The sequence below is a fragment of the Oryctolagus cuniculus genome, chromosome 19, assembly GCF_964237555.1.
Source record: "Oryctolagus cuniculus chromosome 19, mOryCun1.1, whole genome shotgun sequence".
NCBI classification, from domain to species: domain Eukaryota; kingdom Metazoa; phylum Chordata; class Mammalia; order Lagomorpha; family Leporidae; genus Oryctolagus; species Oryctolagus cuniculus.
This window is the reverse complement of record NC_091450.1, coordinates 44,770,531-44,787,217: the sequence shown is the minus strand read 5'-3', so window position 1 is coordinate 44,787,217 and position 16,687 is coordinate 44,770,531. Positions and strand designations below refer to the sequence as shown.

The 16,687-nt window shown below is 57.1% G+C and overlaps 1 non-coding gene across 1 annotated transcript; it reads left to right on the top strand.

Moving 5' to 3' along the window:
* Positions 1 to 11,212: 11,212 nt before the first annotated feature.
* Positions 11,213 to 16,193, top strand: LOC127485874 (uncharacterized). The gene is made up of 2 exons (XR_011384377.1): positions 11,213 to 11,503; positions 11,910 to 16,193. It is a non-coding gene; the product is annotated as an uncharacterized protein (transcript).
* Positions 16,194 to 16,687: the final 494 nt, after the last annotated feature.

Below are 16,687 nucleotides of genomic sequence, written 5' to 3'. Positions count from 1 at the left end.
CTGGAGGGCTTTGAGAAGAACAGGGCCCGGCCCTGGAGGGCTGTGATGCGAGGGGGGCCCATGCCCTGGAAGGGGAGGAGGGCAGTGTGGCCCAGGCTCCTGGATGAGGGCCAGGATGCCCGGGTCCCAGTGAGCCCGCTGTGTCACAACCCCGTCCCGGTGAGAAGGGGCAGAGGCAGACGTGGTGGTGGGTGAGCCCAGGAACGGGGACTGCAGACGCCACCCTGGGAAGAGTTGGGAGCAGGTGCAGGGCTCCACCCCATGTACCTGGGGTGGGGGGATGGCCAGTTTCCTGAGAGCGAGCCCAGCAGGTGCCACGTGGAACCCTGATGCCACACGGAGTGTCCTGTGTGTGTGTGATCGCAGGGGGTTGGTTTCGTTTTTTTAGCTTTCTTTTTATTTATTGGAAAGAGTGAAAGAGATAGCTCCGTTCACTGGCTCACTCCCGAACACCCACAACAGCTGGGAGCCGGGAGCTGCACCTGGTCTGGGGTGGGAGGCAGGGACATGAGGACTTGAGCCCCCACCTCGGGCCCTGCTGTGACTCAGCAAACATTGCCTTCCACCCCGCTCTGAGCTGGCTGCCTGGGAGGTGCGTGTGGATCTGCCTTCGGTTGGTTGTCTGCCCAGGCCTTAAGGAAGGCCCTGTGGTCCCTGTCTGGGCTTCTCTTAGGGCTAGTCGGGTTCCCAGAGGTGTTCTACCCCCTGCCTGGGGGTCTGGCCCGCGGGAGCTCAGTGCAGGGGTGGCAGTGATCTCAGCGGCCGCGGTGAGCTGTCCCCTGCACTGCGCTCTGAGGACACCACAGCCCCGAGCTCACCACTGCCCCCGCACTGTGCTCCACCACAGCCCCCAGCTCACCATGGCCTCGAGGTCACCACCGCCCGCTGCTCTGTGCTCCACCATGTCCCCCAGCTCACCACTGCCCCCGCACTGTGCTCCACCATGTCCCCCAGCTCACCATTGCCCCCGCACTGTGCTCCACCACGGCCCCCAGCTCATCAGGGTCCTGCAGTGGGATCCACCACGGCCCCCTGCACTGCGCTCCAACACGACCGCAGCACTGTGCTGCACTACAGCCCCCTGCTCACCACGGCCCCCTGCACTGTGCTCCACCACGGCCCCCTGCTCACCACGGCCCCCTGCACTGTGCTCCATCACGGCCCCAGCACTGTGCTGTGGGGTGCACACTGTCATGTTCTCTGTGTGTTGGAGACTCATGCTGGGTGCTCTGTGAGGAAGTCACAGTTTGCACCAGAGGTCCAGGAGTTTGCAGAGGGGCCCGGCGCTGTGGTGCAGTGGGTGAAGCCGCCCTTGGGCCCAGCATCCCGCGTGGGTGCTGGATTGAGGACAGCTGCCCCACTTCTGATCCCGCTGCCTGCTGGTGGCCTGGGGGAAGCCCTGGAAGATGGCCCAGGGGGTTCATCCCTGCACCCACGTGGGGGGCCCAGAGGGAGCTCCTGGCTCCTGCTCCTGCCCAGCCCGTTGCGGCCATCTTGGGACTGAAGCAGCGGACACGAGCCGTCTCTCCGCCTCCCTCTAATCTGGCTTTCAAGTAAAGGAAATAAACATAAATCTTTTTGATAAAGAAGCAGTTCACATACCTGCTTATTTTTGCCAGGGGAAACTCAGGATGGTGGGAACTCATGGGATTGCTCACGTGGTGGTGTGGACGGGCAGGAGTGAAGTCATGGGGGGAACCACGGCTCTGCCATGCCTTCCTGTGCTTCGCTTACCTGAGCCGGACTGGGGGCGTGTACAGGCATGGCTGGCTCCGGCGTGACCACCAGAACCACATCCGAGGGCAGAGGGATGGGCGGGAGGTTTTTCTAGAGTGAGCCGCCCGGTGTGCGGGGTTCACAGTCGCCACAGGGACGACTCAGCTGCTGGGTGCCTTCCGGCTCCTGGACCTCTACTCCCACCAGGAGGAGCCCTGAGCCCACTGGGACCCCAGCCCCTCAGTCCTGGCCGCACCGCTCTGCCTCCTGCCGCGGACGTTTCACGGGAGAGGAGCCTGCTGCCTTCTGTGCCCGGCTTCCTTCACTGATCCTGTCGTGTCTGTCCATGTGGCCACGCGTGTCTGTCCACGGTGGGGTCGTGTAGCACTGTGTGGAGGCACAGCCTGGGGGCCATTGCTGCCTTTCAGTTCCTGTGGGTGGGGCTGTAGGAGGCAGGGCCGGGGGTGGGAGATGCAAGGTGGGGGCCTGGGGGAGGCAGGGTTGGGGCTTGGGGAGGCAGGGTGGTGGCTGGAGGAGGCAGGATCGGGGGGCTGGGAGATGCAGGGCGGGGGGCTGGGAGAGGCTGGGTGCGGAGCTGGAGAAGGCAGGGCCAGAGGCTGGGGAGGTAGGGTAGGGGTCTCGGGGAGGCTGGGCTGCGGGCTGGGAGAGGCAGGGCCGGGGACTGTCACCCCACAAAGGAGTTCCCAGCTAGGACCCAAGGTCTTGGAAGCGCAGAGCCTGGGTGGTGCAGCAGGGTCAGGGGCGCAGTGGATGAGTGACCCCAGCAGGCAGAGGCCTCAGTGACGTCCATGGGAGGATACCGTTCCCGGGATGGGAGTGGGAGGGCCACCCGCAGGGCATGGCTCATCTGGCGTAACTGACACAAGCAGGAGCTGTCGCACCGAGGCCGCCCTTGGCCAACACCGGAGAAAGTCCCGGGCCCTGGGGAGCTTGCCACTGAGCTGGCCTTGGGCTGCGCCCATCCACTGCGATGGAGCCTGGGGCTCTTGGGTATGGATCCTGCGTGCCTCAGCGAGCCCAGAAACAAGACCCCTGATGCAGCAGGTGTGCACACAGGAGCAGGTGGCCCCCAGGCTTACTGTGGCTGGCTGGTAGGCGGGGCCTGGCCATGTGTGCCTGGCACTGGTCAACCATGGCCATCCCCCAGGAGGAAGGGCCCAGGCCATGTCAGGCAGCACAGACAGCAGCAGGTCCTCTGCCCTCTGGGGTTTCCTGCAGCCGGGACTACCCAGCCACCCAATCCGGCCCCCAACTCTGTATTAGCCTTCGTACACCAGGACTGGGTCGGGGCCCTGCCCCATCCCTGCACCACCAACCCATCAGTTGCCAGTGTGACAGAGGGTTCGGAGGTCAGCACACGTGTGGGGAGGCCATGGCAGGTGGGCAGCAGTCCCAGTCCCCCAGTTCTCTGTGCCGCCATGGGAGGTGCTGCTCCTGTGTCTGGCCTCAGCCCGGCAGCCCTCCTTGCTCCCTCAGAGGCTCTGTGGTGCAACTGTGAGTGCCAGTGCCGGCACGTGTCGAGTGGGAGCCCTGAGTCCTGGAGTAGGACAACTGGGCTGTCCCCGCACGAGAGAACTGGAGCCGGGTGCTCCCTGGGAAGCCAGCAGTTCCCCTTGTCCTGCCCAGGGCCTTGCTCACTCCTGCCCGCACCACGCTGGAAGGGACAGTGTCTCAGAGGACATCCCAGTGACCCCGTGTTGACCTCACACTAGTCAGGCCTGCTACGAGACTGACAGGGTGTGAGGTCTCCCCACCCCTGCCAGGAGTCAGCTACAGGAGGGAGGGTTCCAGGCATCCCATGGCCTGGGCCAAGCCACGCCCCCTGCTGTGGAGTGTGCCATGCAATGGCAGGAGGCTCAGTGAGCGGTGGCTGGAGGTGCCGTGGTGGCCCATGAAGCTGCCACATGGGGCAGGTGTGAGCCACAGCTCTGCCACGAGGCGGGCATTCTGTCCTCTGCAATCCTCTGGCCTGCAGGGGTGCAGTGTGTGAGCCACAGCTCTGCCACGTGCTGGGCATGCTGTCCTCAACTACCCCCTGGCCTGCAGGGGCGCAGTGTGTGAGCCACAGCTCTGCCACGTGGTGGGCATGCTGTCCTCTCCTAACCCCTGGCCTGCAGGGGCGCAGTGTGTGAGCCACAGCTCTGCCACGTGGTGGGCGTGCTGTCCTCTGCTATCCTCTGGCCTGCAGGGGTGCAGTGTGTGAGCCACAGCTCTGCCACGTGGTGGGTGTGCTGTCCTCTGCTATCCTCTGGCCTGCAGGGGTGCAGTGTGTGAGCCACAGCTCTACCGTACGGTGGGTGTGCTGTCCTCTGCTACCCCCCGGCCTGCAGGGGTGCAGTGTGTGAGTGGTGGCTCTGTCCCAGGAGCTTCTCATCTAGAACGGGTTTCCCTTTTCTTCTCAGCTGCACCAGCAGGTCCTGCGAGTGGCTCGGATGTGAGTTCAGAGACTGCAGTGGCCTGGTCTAGACCCTGGGGGGTGGGGGGTGATCTACAGGTCTAGACCTTGGGAGGTTGGTCTACACCCAGGAGGGCTGGTCTACAAGTCAACACCCGGGATGCCTGGACTACACCCGGGAGGCCTGGTCTACATCTGGGAGGGCTTCATCTACAACCCGGGAGGCCTTGTCTACAGGTCTACACCCTGGGAGGCATGGTCTAGACCCCGGGAGGGCTGGTCTACATCCCGGAGGGCTGGTCTACACCCGGAGGCCTGGTCTACACCCGGAAGGCCTGGTCTACATCTGGCAGGCCTGGTCTACATTCGGGAGGGCTGGTCTACACCTGGGAGGCCTGGACTACATCCGGGAGGGCTGGTCTACACGCGGGAGGCCTGGTATACATCCGGGAGGGCTGCTCTACACCCGGGAGTCCTTTTCTACATCCGGGAGGGCTTCATCTACACCCCGGGAGGCCTGGTCTACAGGTCTACCCCCTGGGATGCATGGGCTAGACCCCGGGAGGCCTGGTCTACACCCGGAAGGCCTGCTCTATATCTGGGAGGCCTGGTCTACATTCGGGAGGCCTGGTCTACATCCCAGAGGGCTTGGACTACACCCGTGAGGCCTGGTCTCCTTCCCGGAGGCCTGGTCTACATCCGGGAGGGCTGGTCTACATCCGGGAGGCCTCGTCTATACCCGGGAGGGCTGGCCTACATCCAGGAGGGCTTCATCTACACCCCTGGAAGCCTGGTGTACAGGTCTACAACCTGGGAGGCATGGGTTAGACTTCGGGATGGCAAGTCTACATCCCGGAGTGTTTGGTCTACACCCGGGAGGCCTGGTCTACAACCAGGAGGCCTGGTCTACACCCGGGAGGGCTGTTCTACATCCCAGAGGGCTTGGTCTACACCTGGCAGGCCTGGTCTGCAGGCTGTGTTTGATCCTACAGGCAGCCTTGAGGAAGTCTCTGCTGCCCCTGAACCCTGTGTGGTGCTGGGCCCTGCACTGCTCTGGGGGGCTCCCTGCACCCTGCCAGCTCCCCTCGGGCTCCCTGTGCCCTCCTCTTGCTCTGGGAGGCTCCCTGCCGGCCCCCCTCGGGCTCCCTGCAGCCTTCCCTGCTCTGAGGGTCTCCCTGCACCCTGCCGGCCTCCCCACCCTGCACTGCTCTGGGGGGCTCCCTGTTACCCCTCTCGGGCTCTCAGCTCTGTTCGCCCTGTAGCACCTCCCTGCTCCACCAGCCCACTGATGACGCGGCACAGAAGCCCAGCAATGGGCCTTCTGTCCACTGGTGCCCTCCGCGGATGTGTGCGGGGCTGGACCAGGCTGGAGCCAGGGCCTCGTCTGAGACTCCTGCGTGACCAAGCCTGGGAGCATCCCAGGTGCATTAGCTGGAAGCTGCCTCAGAGCCGAGCAGCCGGGACTCAGGCCAGGCATGTGGGTGAGGGCATCCGATTGGCAGCCTCACCTGCTGTGCCGTGGTGCCTGCCTGGTTCCCTTGTGGATGCCAGTTCGAGTTCTGGCTGCTCCACTTCCGATCCGGCTCTCTGCTGTGGCCCGGGAGGGCAGTGGAAGCACCCACGTGGGGACCGGGAGGGAGCTCCTGGCTCCTGATAGCGCGGCTCTGGCCATTGCAGCCATCTGGGGGGTGAACCAGTGGATGGAAGGCCTCTCTGTCTGTCTTTCCTCTCACTATCTGTAACGCTACCTCTCAAATAAATAAAATCTTTAAAAATAAATAAACAATTAAATATTAACAAAAGCTAAAAAATGTAATTAATCTATTTGAAAGACATACTTTCAGTGGGAGAAACGGAGGGAAGGGGAGAGAAGGGGATGGAGAGAGCAAGAGTGAGAACAACACCACTTTCATTTTGAAGATCTCATAAACACGTTTCACAGTCTGCATTGCAAGAACTCAGGAGCCTGGAGGAGTGACAATAGGTCCCTTACCTTCCCCAGGAATCCTCCCTCAGGAGGAAGACAGGAGCTGAGTGAGGCTGAGGCTGTAACCTGCTGTTCTATGGGGAAGGAAGCCTGGCTTGTTTGTGCAGCGTCTCCAGTAACATTGTTTCTATTCTCTCCATGTGCTCTGAGTGTTTCACCTTCAGAAGACAAACAGAGCAGCAGGCTGATGGTGGGCAGCACCACCAGAACTCAGTTTGCAAATGCTCAATTCCTCTAAAGGGACACCTTTATGCCTCTATTTTTGTTTTTGAACATACAAGTACATATGTGTGTGAGTGGACGTATACATGAGTGAGGGAGCCACCATCTGTTCAAGCCATGGCAGAGCTTGGAAATCTTTTGGGACAATGAGCTGAGCCTGCCTGGGCTAAGATGAGCAGTTGACTCCTCTTACTGGACGTCTTTAATGGACAGGAACCAAGAGGAAATGAAAAAGGGGGTGGGAATAGAGACTGGAAGGATCAGTGCGTCTATACGTGTGTTGAAAGAATAGAAAAAGCCTGAAGAGGACTGTGCTAATTTATCAAATCCTAAATACCGATCTCCACCACCAACTTAAGCCAAAAGCTTTTGGGGTCCTTTCTCTTTAACCAAGTAGAAAGTTTCTTGAGAAAACCAGCCTGGTGTGTCCCCAGCTGTGATTGGTCTAGAGCCTCCTCTGCCCTCAGGGGGGCCATTGTGATGTCATTCCAACTGCCTTAAGAGTTCACTGCTTGGGCTCGGTTCTGGTCAGTTGGCCCAGGAAGCTCTGTGGAGACTGCCTGAAGGATTGGACGACATCACTGGTTTCCCCTTGTCCTGTCATTTGTGGTGTTGTTTTGTCTCGTCTATTAGTTCTCCTTACCGTAGTGGTTCTTTTAGTTTTTCTTCTTTTTTTTTTTTTTTTTGCTATTTTGTCAATTTCTCTCCCCCTCCCATTTTTACATTGTGTGCTTGTGTATTTTCTGTAAATATTTATTTATTTTTTGTTTTTTCTTTCACAGGCTAAATGTACTTGACGCTGTGTTGATTTTGTCCTCCTTGTGTTTCCTCCATTTTCTGACTGTTTTCTCATTTTTTGATCCTTTGATTTAGATAAGACTGTTATAAGACTTATTGATTAGCATTGTTACCATAGTTACCATAGTTGGTGTCGCTTTACATCACCATTTTTAGTATTCTCTGTGTTTTAAAACTTTTAATTCTTAATTTTGATACAGTGTTAGTGATTAGTATACCATAGTTCATAGAGTTAGCATAATCTATTAGAAATATTAGCATATTGAGTTGTTAATTTTGGTTTCCATTTAGCTTGTTTGATTTCTATTTGTTTCCCAGTTTTTGTTGTTACTTTAGGGGACTAGTAAGAGTTCCCAGTGTCAGAGTGCAGGGTGGGGGGTGGGGTGGGGATCCCACCATGGAAGGCCTCACCGCCTTCAGCAGTGAGGAGGAGGTCCTGGATGGGTACCAGGTCCTCAGGGTCCTCGGCCAGGGCGGTTTTGGGCTGGTGATCCTGGCCTATCATTGGGAAAGCAGGACCCAGGTGGCTGTGAAGGTTGTGGAGAATGGTGGCCAGCACTCCTGCAGCTTCCAGCAGTTGTGCACAGAAGCAGAAATAATGAAGGGGCTGCATCACCCTCACATCATTCAACTACTGCAGGCCAGGCACACCACAGAGAGGGGCTACATTTTCATGGAATACGCAGTCAGGGGGGACCTTAGATGTTACATGGTAGAACGAGGGTACCTGCTGGATGGAGAGATTCGTCAGCTATTGAAACAAATTCTATCCGCTGTGCATTACTGCCATTCGCAGCACGTGGTGCACAGGGATTTAAAGTTAGAAAACCTGCTTCTCGACGCCCACCTAAACATTAAGTTGAGCGATTTTGGTCTCAGCTGCAAACTGGCTGGTGGAGAGCGCCTGAAGAGTCTGTGCGGGACCTTTGCCTACTGTGCACCCGAGGAATTCTTAGGTGAGGAGTTCTGCGGGTACAAGGCTGACGCCTGGAGTGTGGGCGTGATCCTGTACGCCATGGTGGCAGGCTCACTGCCTTTCGTTGGAGAGGATTTTGTGGAGCTGCGGGCAGCCATCCTGTCTGGATACTACAGAATCCCCCACTATGGAAACCCAGAGCTGTGTAACCTGGTGGACAGCTTACTGACCCGGGACCCTGAGGCCAGGCCCACAGTGGCAGACATCATGGGCCACCCCTGGCTCCATGCAGGACATGGAGCACCTGGAACCATTGATGAGTTTCTGTTTCTTCCCCAGGAGCAGGAAGTCTGGGAATTCCCATGGGGCCTCTGCCCTCCACTGTGGCTTCATGAATGGGATGACCCCTGGCCCCCTGTGCCACGCTGGGGGATCTCCCAACAGCAGGGCTTCAGCATCCCAGAAATACATAGACAGAGCCAAGTGGAGCCTGCAGCACCTCCTCAGGGTCCTGAAGCCCTAAGCTCCCTTGAGGACCTGGGATTGAAGCTGGGCCATCAAGCAGGCTCCCTGCCACCCAGGCTCCCAGCCAGTGCCTTGTGCCCAGGACTTCAGTGGGATCACAGCAAAGGGAAGCCCACACCTCAGGCCATCCCCGCTGCTCAGAGCTGTCCCGCTCTCCAGTGCCTCCAGGGACACTCAGGCTGCAACAGCAGAGCCCGTGAGTGTGCCGCTCTCAGCTCCCAACCACTGGTGCTTGCAGGAGACCAGTCGGGGCAGACTCCTTTCCGTGGGACTCCCAGTGTGAGCATCAGTGAGTCCTGCAGGACAGACAGTCCCCAACGGGCCGTGTGGACAAGGAGCCCCGCTGTCTGTGCAGTCCTCAGCCAGGATGCTCTGACCTCTCTCTCCACCACACTGAGCACCAACAGCAGTGAGGCTGATGGAGAAGTCAGGAGCTGCTCCCCGGGTGCCTCAGAGGAGCAGAGCATCCCAGGAATGCAGCAGCAGGAGGAGGAGCAGGAGGCAGGGACCACAGACAGGCAGGCCAGAAAGGGCAAGGGGCGCCTGGGGATTGGCAGGAGGATCATCCAATGCTTCAGCTGGATGTGTTGTGTCCTGCCAGCCCCAGAGGAAAGCCCTTGAGCCCAGAGAGGAAAGTGCCCTCTCAGTAGCCTCTTGGGAAATGCCCCCGAGGAGGGGCCCTTCCCTGAGGAAGAAGCAATGAAGGGTAGTCAGTGACTCCTGTCTGGGAGGAGGGCAGGTGAGGAGGCAGTAAGAGAAACTGCAGGCAGAGAGGGAATATATAGTGTTACATTTTTCAGATGGCCATCAGGAAACATGTTTTCATGGTTAGGGGTCATGACCTTTTCCTAAGATAGAGGAACATGGAGTTGGATTTTGTTTAGAATTGATCCATGAATATCACTCCCTAGTTAAACTTCCTGTACCCAGACCTTATTGGGCCCCTCCCTTAGTCCCCTTTCTGGCTTGCAAGAGTATGATTTTCTCACGAAAACCTATTTTGCTTTTTCTCCCTCACCCTCATGATCCGTGTTGGGATTATGTGAGAGAAAGAATGGACTTGAACTTCCTGCAGCATCGTTGGTGCCGTGACGTGGAGGGACTCAGCTCCATGGGAAAGGTGAGTAAGGCAGACTGCTCCTCTGGTGTTTGGAGAACCCCTGATCTTCTACATGGTCATTTATCTTTTAGATTCCCCAGGTCTCCGAGCCAGTTCAAAGCGATTGGTGTGGGATGCTGGTTGTAAGATACAGGGCCCACGTTGGATGACACTCTTTGTCCTCCTCCCACTTTATTCTGTCTTTGATTATTGCCTGCACTCTCTGCTCAGGTGGCTCTCTGCCCTGGGAAGTCTTCTCACCCTGAGTTTCCTTCTCCAAGCCCAAGTTCCCAGGTCCCTGGATGAGACACTCCTGCGACAACTTAGAGCTCCTAGATCTGCACTGAGGAGCCTGCATTGTAGACCGAGGTGGCCTCTCCCATTGAGCTGCCTTCTTGTGTGCCCCAAAGAACTCAGGACCCACATGTCTGGGAAGAAGTCACCTGGCACCTTAACTCGTGCCCATGCTTTCCGTTTTCCTGCCCAGGTTTTTCTTTGCCAAAGAACATGTTGGAAGTCATTCCTTCCCAGAGCCATGCTCCTGAAGGTGACTCCCAGGGAAAATTTCTATCCTCAGGCCACACCCACGTTCCCCCTCTGCACATTCAACAGTTCTGCACTTGCCCACCGTCAAACTTTGGCCACAAGAGAGTTAGTTGAGACCCCCTTTGTAGAGCCTCATTTCCAAGTTCAGACATGATGCAGGGACAGCAGGAGTGCCAGAGGACAGAGGCAATGACTGCTAGGGGCAGCGCGAACCTCAAAGACTCAGCGACTCCTGGGAGAATGGGGGGGTCCTAAAACTCAGCTGCTGTGGGGGGCGAGGAAGGAGGAGGCAGCTTCTGGGGTCCACGTGGTGACCTAGTGATTCAGTGGCAGTGGGAGTGCCCAGGGAAGGAGCTGGTGGGGCCTGGGGGCCGTGTGGTGGGGCCTGGGAGTTACAAGAGGGCCCAGATAACCACAGGGGAGCCCAAGAAGAAGTAGGAAGAATCCTCGGGCAATCATAGGGAGGCTGCTGGGGACCGTGCTGGGGGCCCCATGACGGGTGGCTCCTGGTGGCTGCACTGGGGCATAAAGATGTGGCCTCACTCGGTGTGCCTGAGGAAGCAGAAGGAGGCAGCCAAGGCAGGCCATGAAGTGGCAGGTGCTGGGGAACCGTGCGGGCTGCCCAATGCTGCAGTGACAGCAGGGGCACACAAAGATGGAGGCAGTGGCTGCTAGGGACCACCGAGTGACACCAGTGACTTATTGGCAGCAATGGGAGCCGGGCCCAGCCGCTTAAGGTAAGAGGTGAGCAGGGTAAGGCCCTGGAGGGTGAGGAGGGCAGCTGGGCCAGGTCGTGGAGGACAAGGAGGGGAGCAGGGTTTGGCCCTGATGGTGTTGAGGTTAGTGGGGCCTGGCCCAAGAGAGCAGCGTGCTGAGAGGGGCCCAGCCCTGGAGGGGGAAGAGGAGAGCGGTGCCCAGCTCTGGAGGGCGAGGAGGAGAGTAGGGTCTGGCCCTAGAGGGTGAGGAGGGGAACAGGGTCCACCTTGGAGGGCAGTGAGTGGAGCTGGGCCCAGGCTCTGTTTTCAAGGTGGGGAGCAGGGTCCAGCCCTGGAAGGTGGCGAGCAGAGTGGGCCCAACCTTGGAGGGCGAGGAGGCAAGCAGGGCCCGGCCATGGAGGGTGTTGAGGGTAGTGTGGCCTGTCCCTGTAGGGAAGCCCTGAAGTGGGGCCCAGGCTCTGGAGTGTGAAGGTTGGAGTGGGTGCCAGGTTCTGCAGGGCAAGGAGAGGTGCGGGACCCAGGCGCTGGAAGGCCAGGAGCGGAGCAGGGGCTGGCCCTGAAGGTGTGGAGGGAAGCGGGGTCTGGCTCTGGAGGGAGGACAGGGATGGGCCTGTGGGGAGAAGGGCCTGGCTGTGGATGGGGAGGAGGGGAGCAGAGCCAGACCAAGAGTGCGAGGAGGAGATTGGTGCCTGTGGGGAGCAACTCGGACTATACTGTTACTGGAATTAATACTTATTCTATACATCTGCTATCCACAATATGGCGCTGGGAGAGGAGCAAACAGCTTCTACCCAGCTGCCTCTCACCAACTTGATTGACTGAGCTGCAGGAGCTGATCTTGCTCCTGATTGGAGGAGAGCAGCGTACTCGGCATGTGGGTAGCAGAGTTGAGATTGGTGGAAGAGGACTATAAAGGAGGAGAGAGACAACATGCACCAGGAACATCTAAGGGGAACATCTATCTGAAGGAACACCTGTGCAGCCCCCGAGAGAGCCGGCCGGCGGTGTGCCGCTCCCCCGCGGAAGTGGGGAATGTGGCAGGGGGAACCGCCCTTCCACGGAGGTGGAAGGGACGGTAGCCAACCCGGGAAGAACCAGCAGCAAACCCGGGGAGGGCCGAGCAGACAAAAGAACAGCGCAGGGTCCTGTGTCGTTCCTCCATGAAGACGGGGAGCGACAGTGCCAGCCCTGGAGCATGAGGAGGGGAACACTGGCCCTGGAGGTGAGGAGGGGAGCAGAGTTTGGCCCTGGAGGGAGGCCAGGGCCGGGCCTGAGGGGAGAAGGGCCCGACCCTGCAGGCTGAGGAGGGGATTGGGGCCCAGCTCTGGAATGTGGTGAGGGGAGCAGGGCCTGGCCCTGAAGGACAGCAATGGGAGCTGGGCCCAGGCCCTGGTGGGCAACTAGGGGAGTGGGGCCCAGGCCCTGGAGGACAAGGAGAGTGGGGCAGCCCTGCTGGGTGTCTAGTGCCACAACTGAAGGGAGCAGGGCCTGGCTCTGTAGGGCATGGAGAGGAGAAGGAGCCCAGCCCTAGAGGGTTGCCAGGGCCCTGCCTGAGGGGATCATGGCCCTGGAGGGCAAGGAGGAGAGAGGGGCATGTCACTGGAGCGTGGCCAGGGCCCTGCCTGTGCTCTGGAGCCTATGTCCTGTGTCCTGTGACCTGTGTCCTGAAATCTGTCCTGTGTCCTGTAGCCTGAGTCCTTTCGCCTGTGTTCTATGTTGTGTAGCCTGTATCTTGTAGCCTGTGTGTTGTGTTGTAGGCATGTGTCCTGTGGCCTCTGCCCTGCGTCCTGTATCCTGTGTCCTATGTTCTGCAGCCTGTGTCCTGTGTCCTGTTTTGTGGCTGGTGTGTGTGTCCTGTGGCATCTGTCTTTTTTCTTATAGCCTGTGACCTATAGTTTGTCCTATAGAGTGTAGCCTGTGTGCTGTAGCCTGTGTCCTCTATCCTGTGTCCTGTGTCCATTAGCCTTTTCATGTGGCCTGTGTCCTTGTCCTGTAGCCAGTGTCGCATTGCCTGTGTCCTATAGCATGTATCATATAGCCTGTGTCCTTTGTCCTTTGTCCTGTGCCCTGTGTCCTCTGGCCTGTTTCTTTTGCATGTGTCCTGTGGCCTATGTCCTGTGTCCAGTGTAGTGTTGCCTCTGTCCTATAGCTGGTGTCCTGTGTCTTGTTCCCTCTGTACTTTAGCCTGTGTCCTGTAGCCTGTGTCTTGTGTCCTATACTTGTTTCCTGTGGCCTATGTCCTGTGTCTTGTGTCCTGTAGCATGTGTCTTATGTCTGATAATCTGTTTCCTTTGTCCTTTGTCCTATAGGCTATGTCCTATCCTCTGTGTCCTATCTCTTATATCCTGTGTTCTGTGTCCTGTAGCTGTGTCATGTGTTCCATATTCTGCATCCTGTAGCCTCGGTCCTGTGTCCCGTGTCCTATGTTGTGTAGCCTGTGTCCAGTGTCTTGTAGCCTGTGGCCTATGTATGCAACCCATGTCCTGTGGTCTCTGTCCTCTAGCTGATGTCCTATGCCCCCTAGCCTGTGTCCTGTGTATTGAGCCTGTGTCCTGTGTCCTGAGCCTGTGACCTGTGTCCTGAGCCTGTGCCGAGTGTCCTGTAGTCTGTGTCCTGTGTCCTGAGCCTGTGTCGTGTGTCCTATAGCCTGTGGCCTGTAGTCTTTGTCCTAGAGCTGGTGTCTCTTTGTAGTAGCCAGTGTCCTGTGTACTGAAGCCGGTTTCTTGTAGCCTGTGACAATGTCCTGTATTCTGTGTCCTGTAGCCTGTAGCCTGTGCCCTGTGCTCTGGATCCTAGCTCCTGTGGCCTGTGGCCTCTGTCTTGTCTTGTGTAGCCTGTGTCCTGTAGTCCGTGGCCTATGTCCTGTAGCTGTGGCCTTTGTCCTGTGTCCACTGTGCTGTATGCTGTTGTGCAGGATATTGGATGTAGGCTACAGAACACAGGTTACAGGACACAAGACAGAGGCCCAATGCAAAGGCCACAGTCTACAGGATTCAGGGCATAGGGCAGTGGACACAGGACACAGGATAGAGGACACAGAATACAGAACCCATGACACAGGCTAGAACACAGGCTATGTGACATAGGTTGCACGCTACAGAACACAGGATCCAGGAGAAAGGACACAGGCTACAGAACACAGGCTACAGGACATAGGACACAGGCTACAGGGCACAGAAGAGAGGCTACAAGACACAGACTATGGGACACAGGACACAGGCTATGGGACACAGGACACAGGACATAAGATACAGGCTATGGGACACAAGACACAGGACAAGGCCACAGGACACAGAACACAGGACATAAGACACAGGCGATGGGACACAGGACACAGGCTACAGGACACAGAGCACAGGACATTAGACACAGGCTATGGGACACAGGACACAGGCTACAGGACACAGAACACAGGACATAAGACACAGGCTATGGGACACAAGACACAGGACATAGGCCACAGGACACAGGACATAGGACACAGGACACATACTACAGGACATTGTCCAGAGGTACAAGACACCGGCTTCAGTACACAGTACACAGGCTACAGCAGAGAGGAAGTCAGCCCTAGGACAAAGAATACAGGCCACAGCTCAGGACACAGGACACTGGCTCAGGACACAGGACACCAGCTAGACGACAGAGGCCACAGAACACAGGTTGGATACATAGGCCTGAGGCTACAAGACATAGGACACAGGCTACACAACATAGAACACAGGATACAGGATACAGGATATAGACAAAAGGACATAGGCCACAGACTACAAGACAAAGATAAACGACACAGCACAGAGGCCACAGACTACACGACACAGGACACAGGCTAGACCACACAGTGTGAGGGAACCACTCAGGACACAGGCTAGAACACAGGCTACGGAACAAGGTTATAGCCTATAGATCATAGGATATAGAACACAGGATACAAGACATAGGACACAGGACACATACACAGGACAGAGGCTAAAGCACAGGACACAGCGACATCACACAGGATACAGGACATAGGCTATAGTAAAAAGGACAAAGGAAATAGACTATCAGACACAATACACTGGCTACAGGACCCCGAACACAGGACAGAAGACATAGGCTACAGGACTCAAGACACAGGACATAGACCACAGGACACAGGCTACAGCACAGAGGCCACAGGCTACAGGACACAGGACATAGCCCAGATGATATGGGACACAGGATATAGGACACAGAATACCAAACACAGGACACAGGCTATGGGACACAGGTTACAGGCTACAGACAAAGACACAGGCTACAGGTCACAGGGACAGGCTACAGGACACAGGGACAGGCTACAGGACTCAGGACACAGGCTATACAACATAGGACACAGGTCACAGGACAGAGGCTCCAGGACAGAGGCTATGGGACACAGGACAGAGCTACAGAACAAAGGATACAGGCTGTAAGCTACAGGACACTGACACATGCTACACAACACAGGCTGAAGGAAAGAGGGTACAAGACACCGGACACTGGCTGTAGGATAGAGTGTCCAGTAGCCTGTGTCCTGTAGCCACTGTCCTGTGGCCTGTGGCCTAGATTGAGGAGCCTGTGTCCTGTGTCCTGTAGCCTGTGTCCTTTGTCCTGTACCTTGTCGCCTATGTCCTGTGTCCTTCAATCTGTGTCCCGTAGGCTGTGTCCTCTAGGCTGTGTCCTGGGTTCCATATCCTATGTCCTATATCCTGTGTCCTGTGTCATCTGGGCTATGTCCTGTGTCCTGTAGCCTGTGTCCTCTGTCCTGTAGCCTGTGGCCTCTGTCCTGTAGCCTGTGTCCAGTATCCTCTGTCCTGTAGCCTGTGACCTGTGTCCTGTAGCCTGTGTCCTGTGACTTATCACAGACTACTGGACACAATACATAGGATACAGGACCCAGAACACAGGACATAAGACACAGGCTAAGGGCTCAAGACACAGGACATAGGCCACAGGACACAGGCTACAGCACAGAGACCACAGGCTACAGGACACAGGACATAGCCCAGACAACACAGAACACAGGACATAGGACACAAAATACGGAACACAGGACACAGGCTACGGGACACAGGTTACAGGCTACAGGATATAGTCCAAGGATACAGGATACAGGTTACAGGCTACAGGAGACAGGACAAAGGCTAAACAATATAGGACACAGGACACAGGATAAAAGACACAGGGACAGGCTACAGGACTCAGGACACAGGACACAGGCTACAGGACACATGATAAAGGCTAAATGACGAGGACACTGGCTACAGGACAAAGCACAGAGGCCAAAATGTACAGCACACTGGCCACAGGACAACGGCCACAGCTACAGGATATCAGACACAGACTACAGAACACAGGACACAGGGTTGAGGACATGAACACACCTGCAGCACACAGGCTACAGGACACAGGCTACACAAGATAGAACACAAGCTACAGCATTCAGGGCATAAGCCAGAGGATACAGGACACAGGATACAGGACACAGAACATAGAACACAGGACACAGGCTAGAACACAGGCTACGGGACATAGGTTACACGCTAGAGGCCACAGGATTTAGAACACAGGATACAAGACATAGGACACAGGACACAGGATGCAGGACAGAGGCTACAGGACACAGGACACAGAATACTCAATGCATACATAGGCCACAGGCTACAAGACAGAGGATGCAGGCCATACAGGCTGAAGGACACAGGAAACAAGACACAGGACACAGGCTATAGGACAGAGGCCA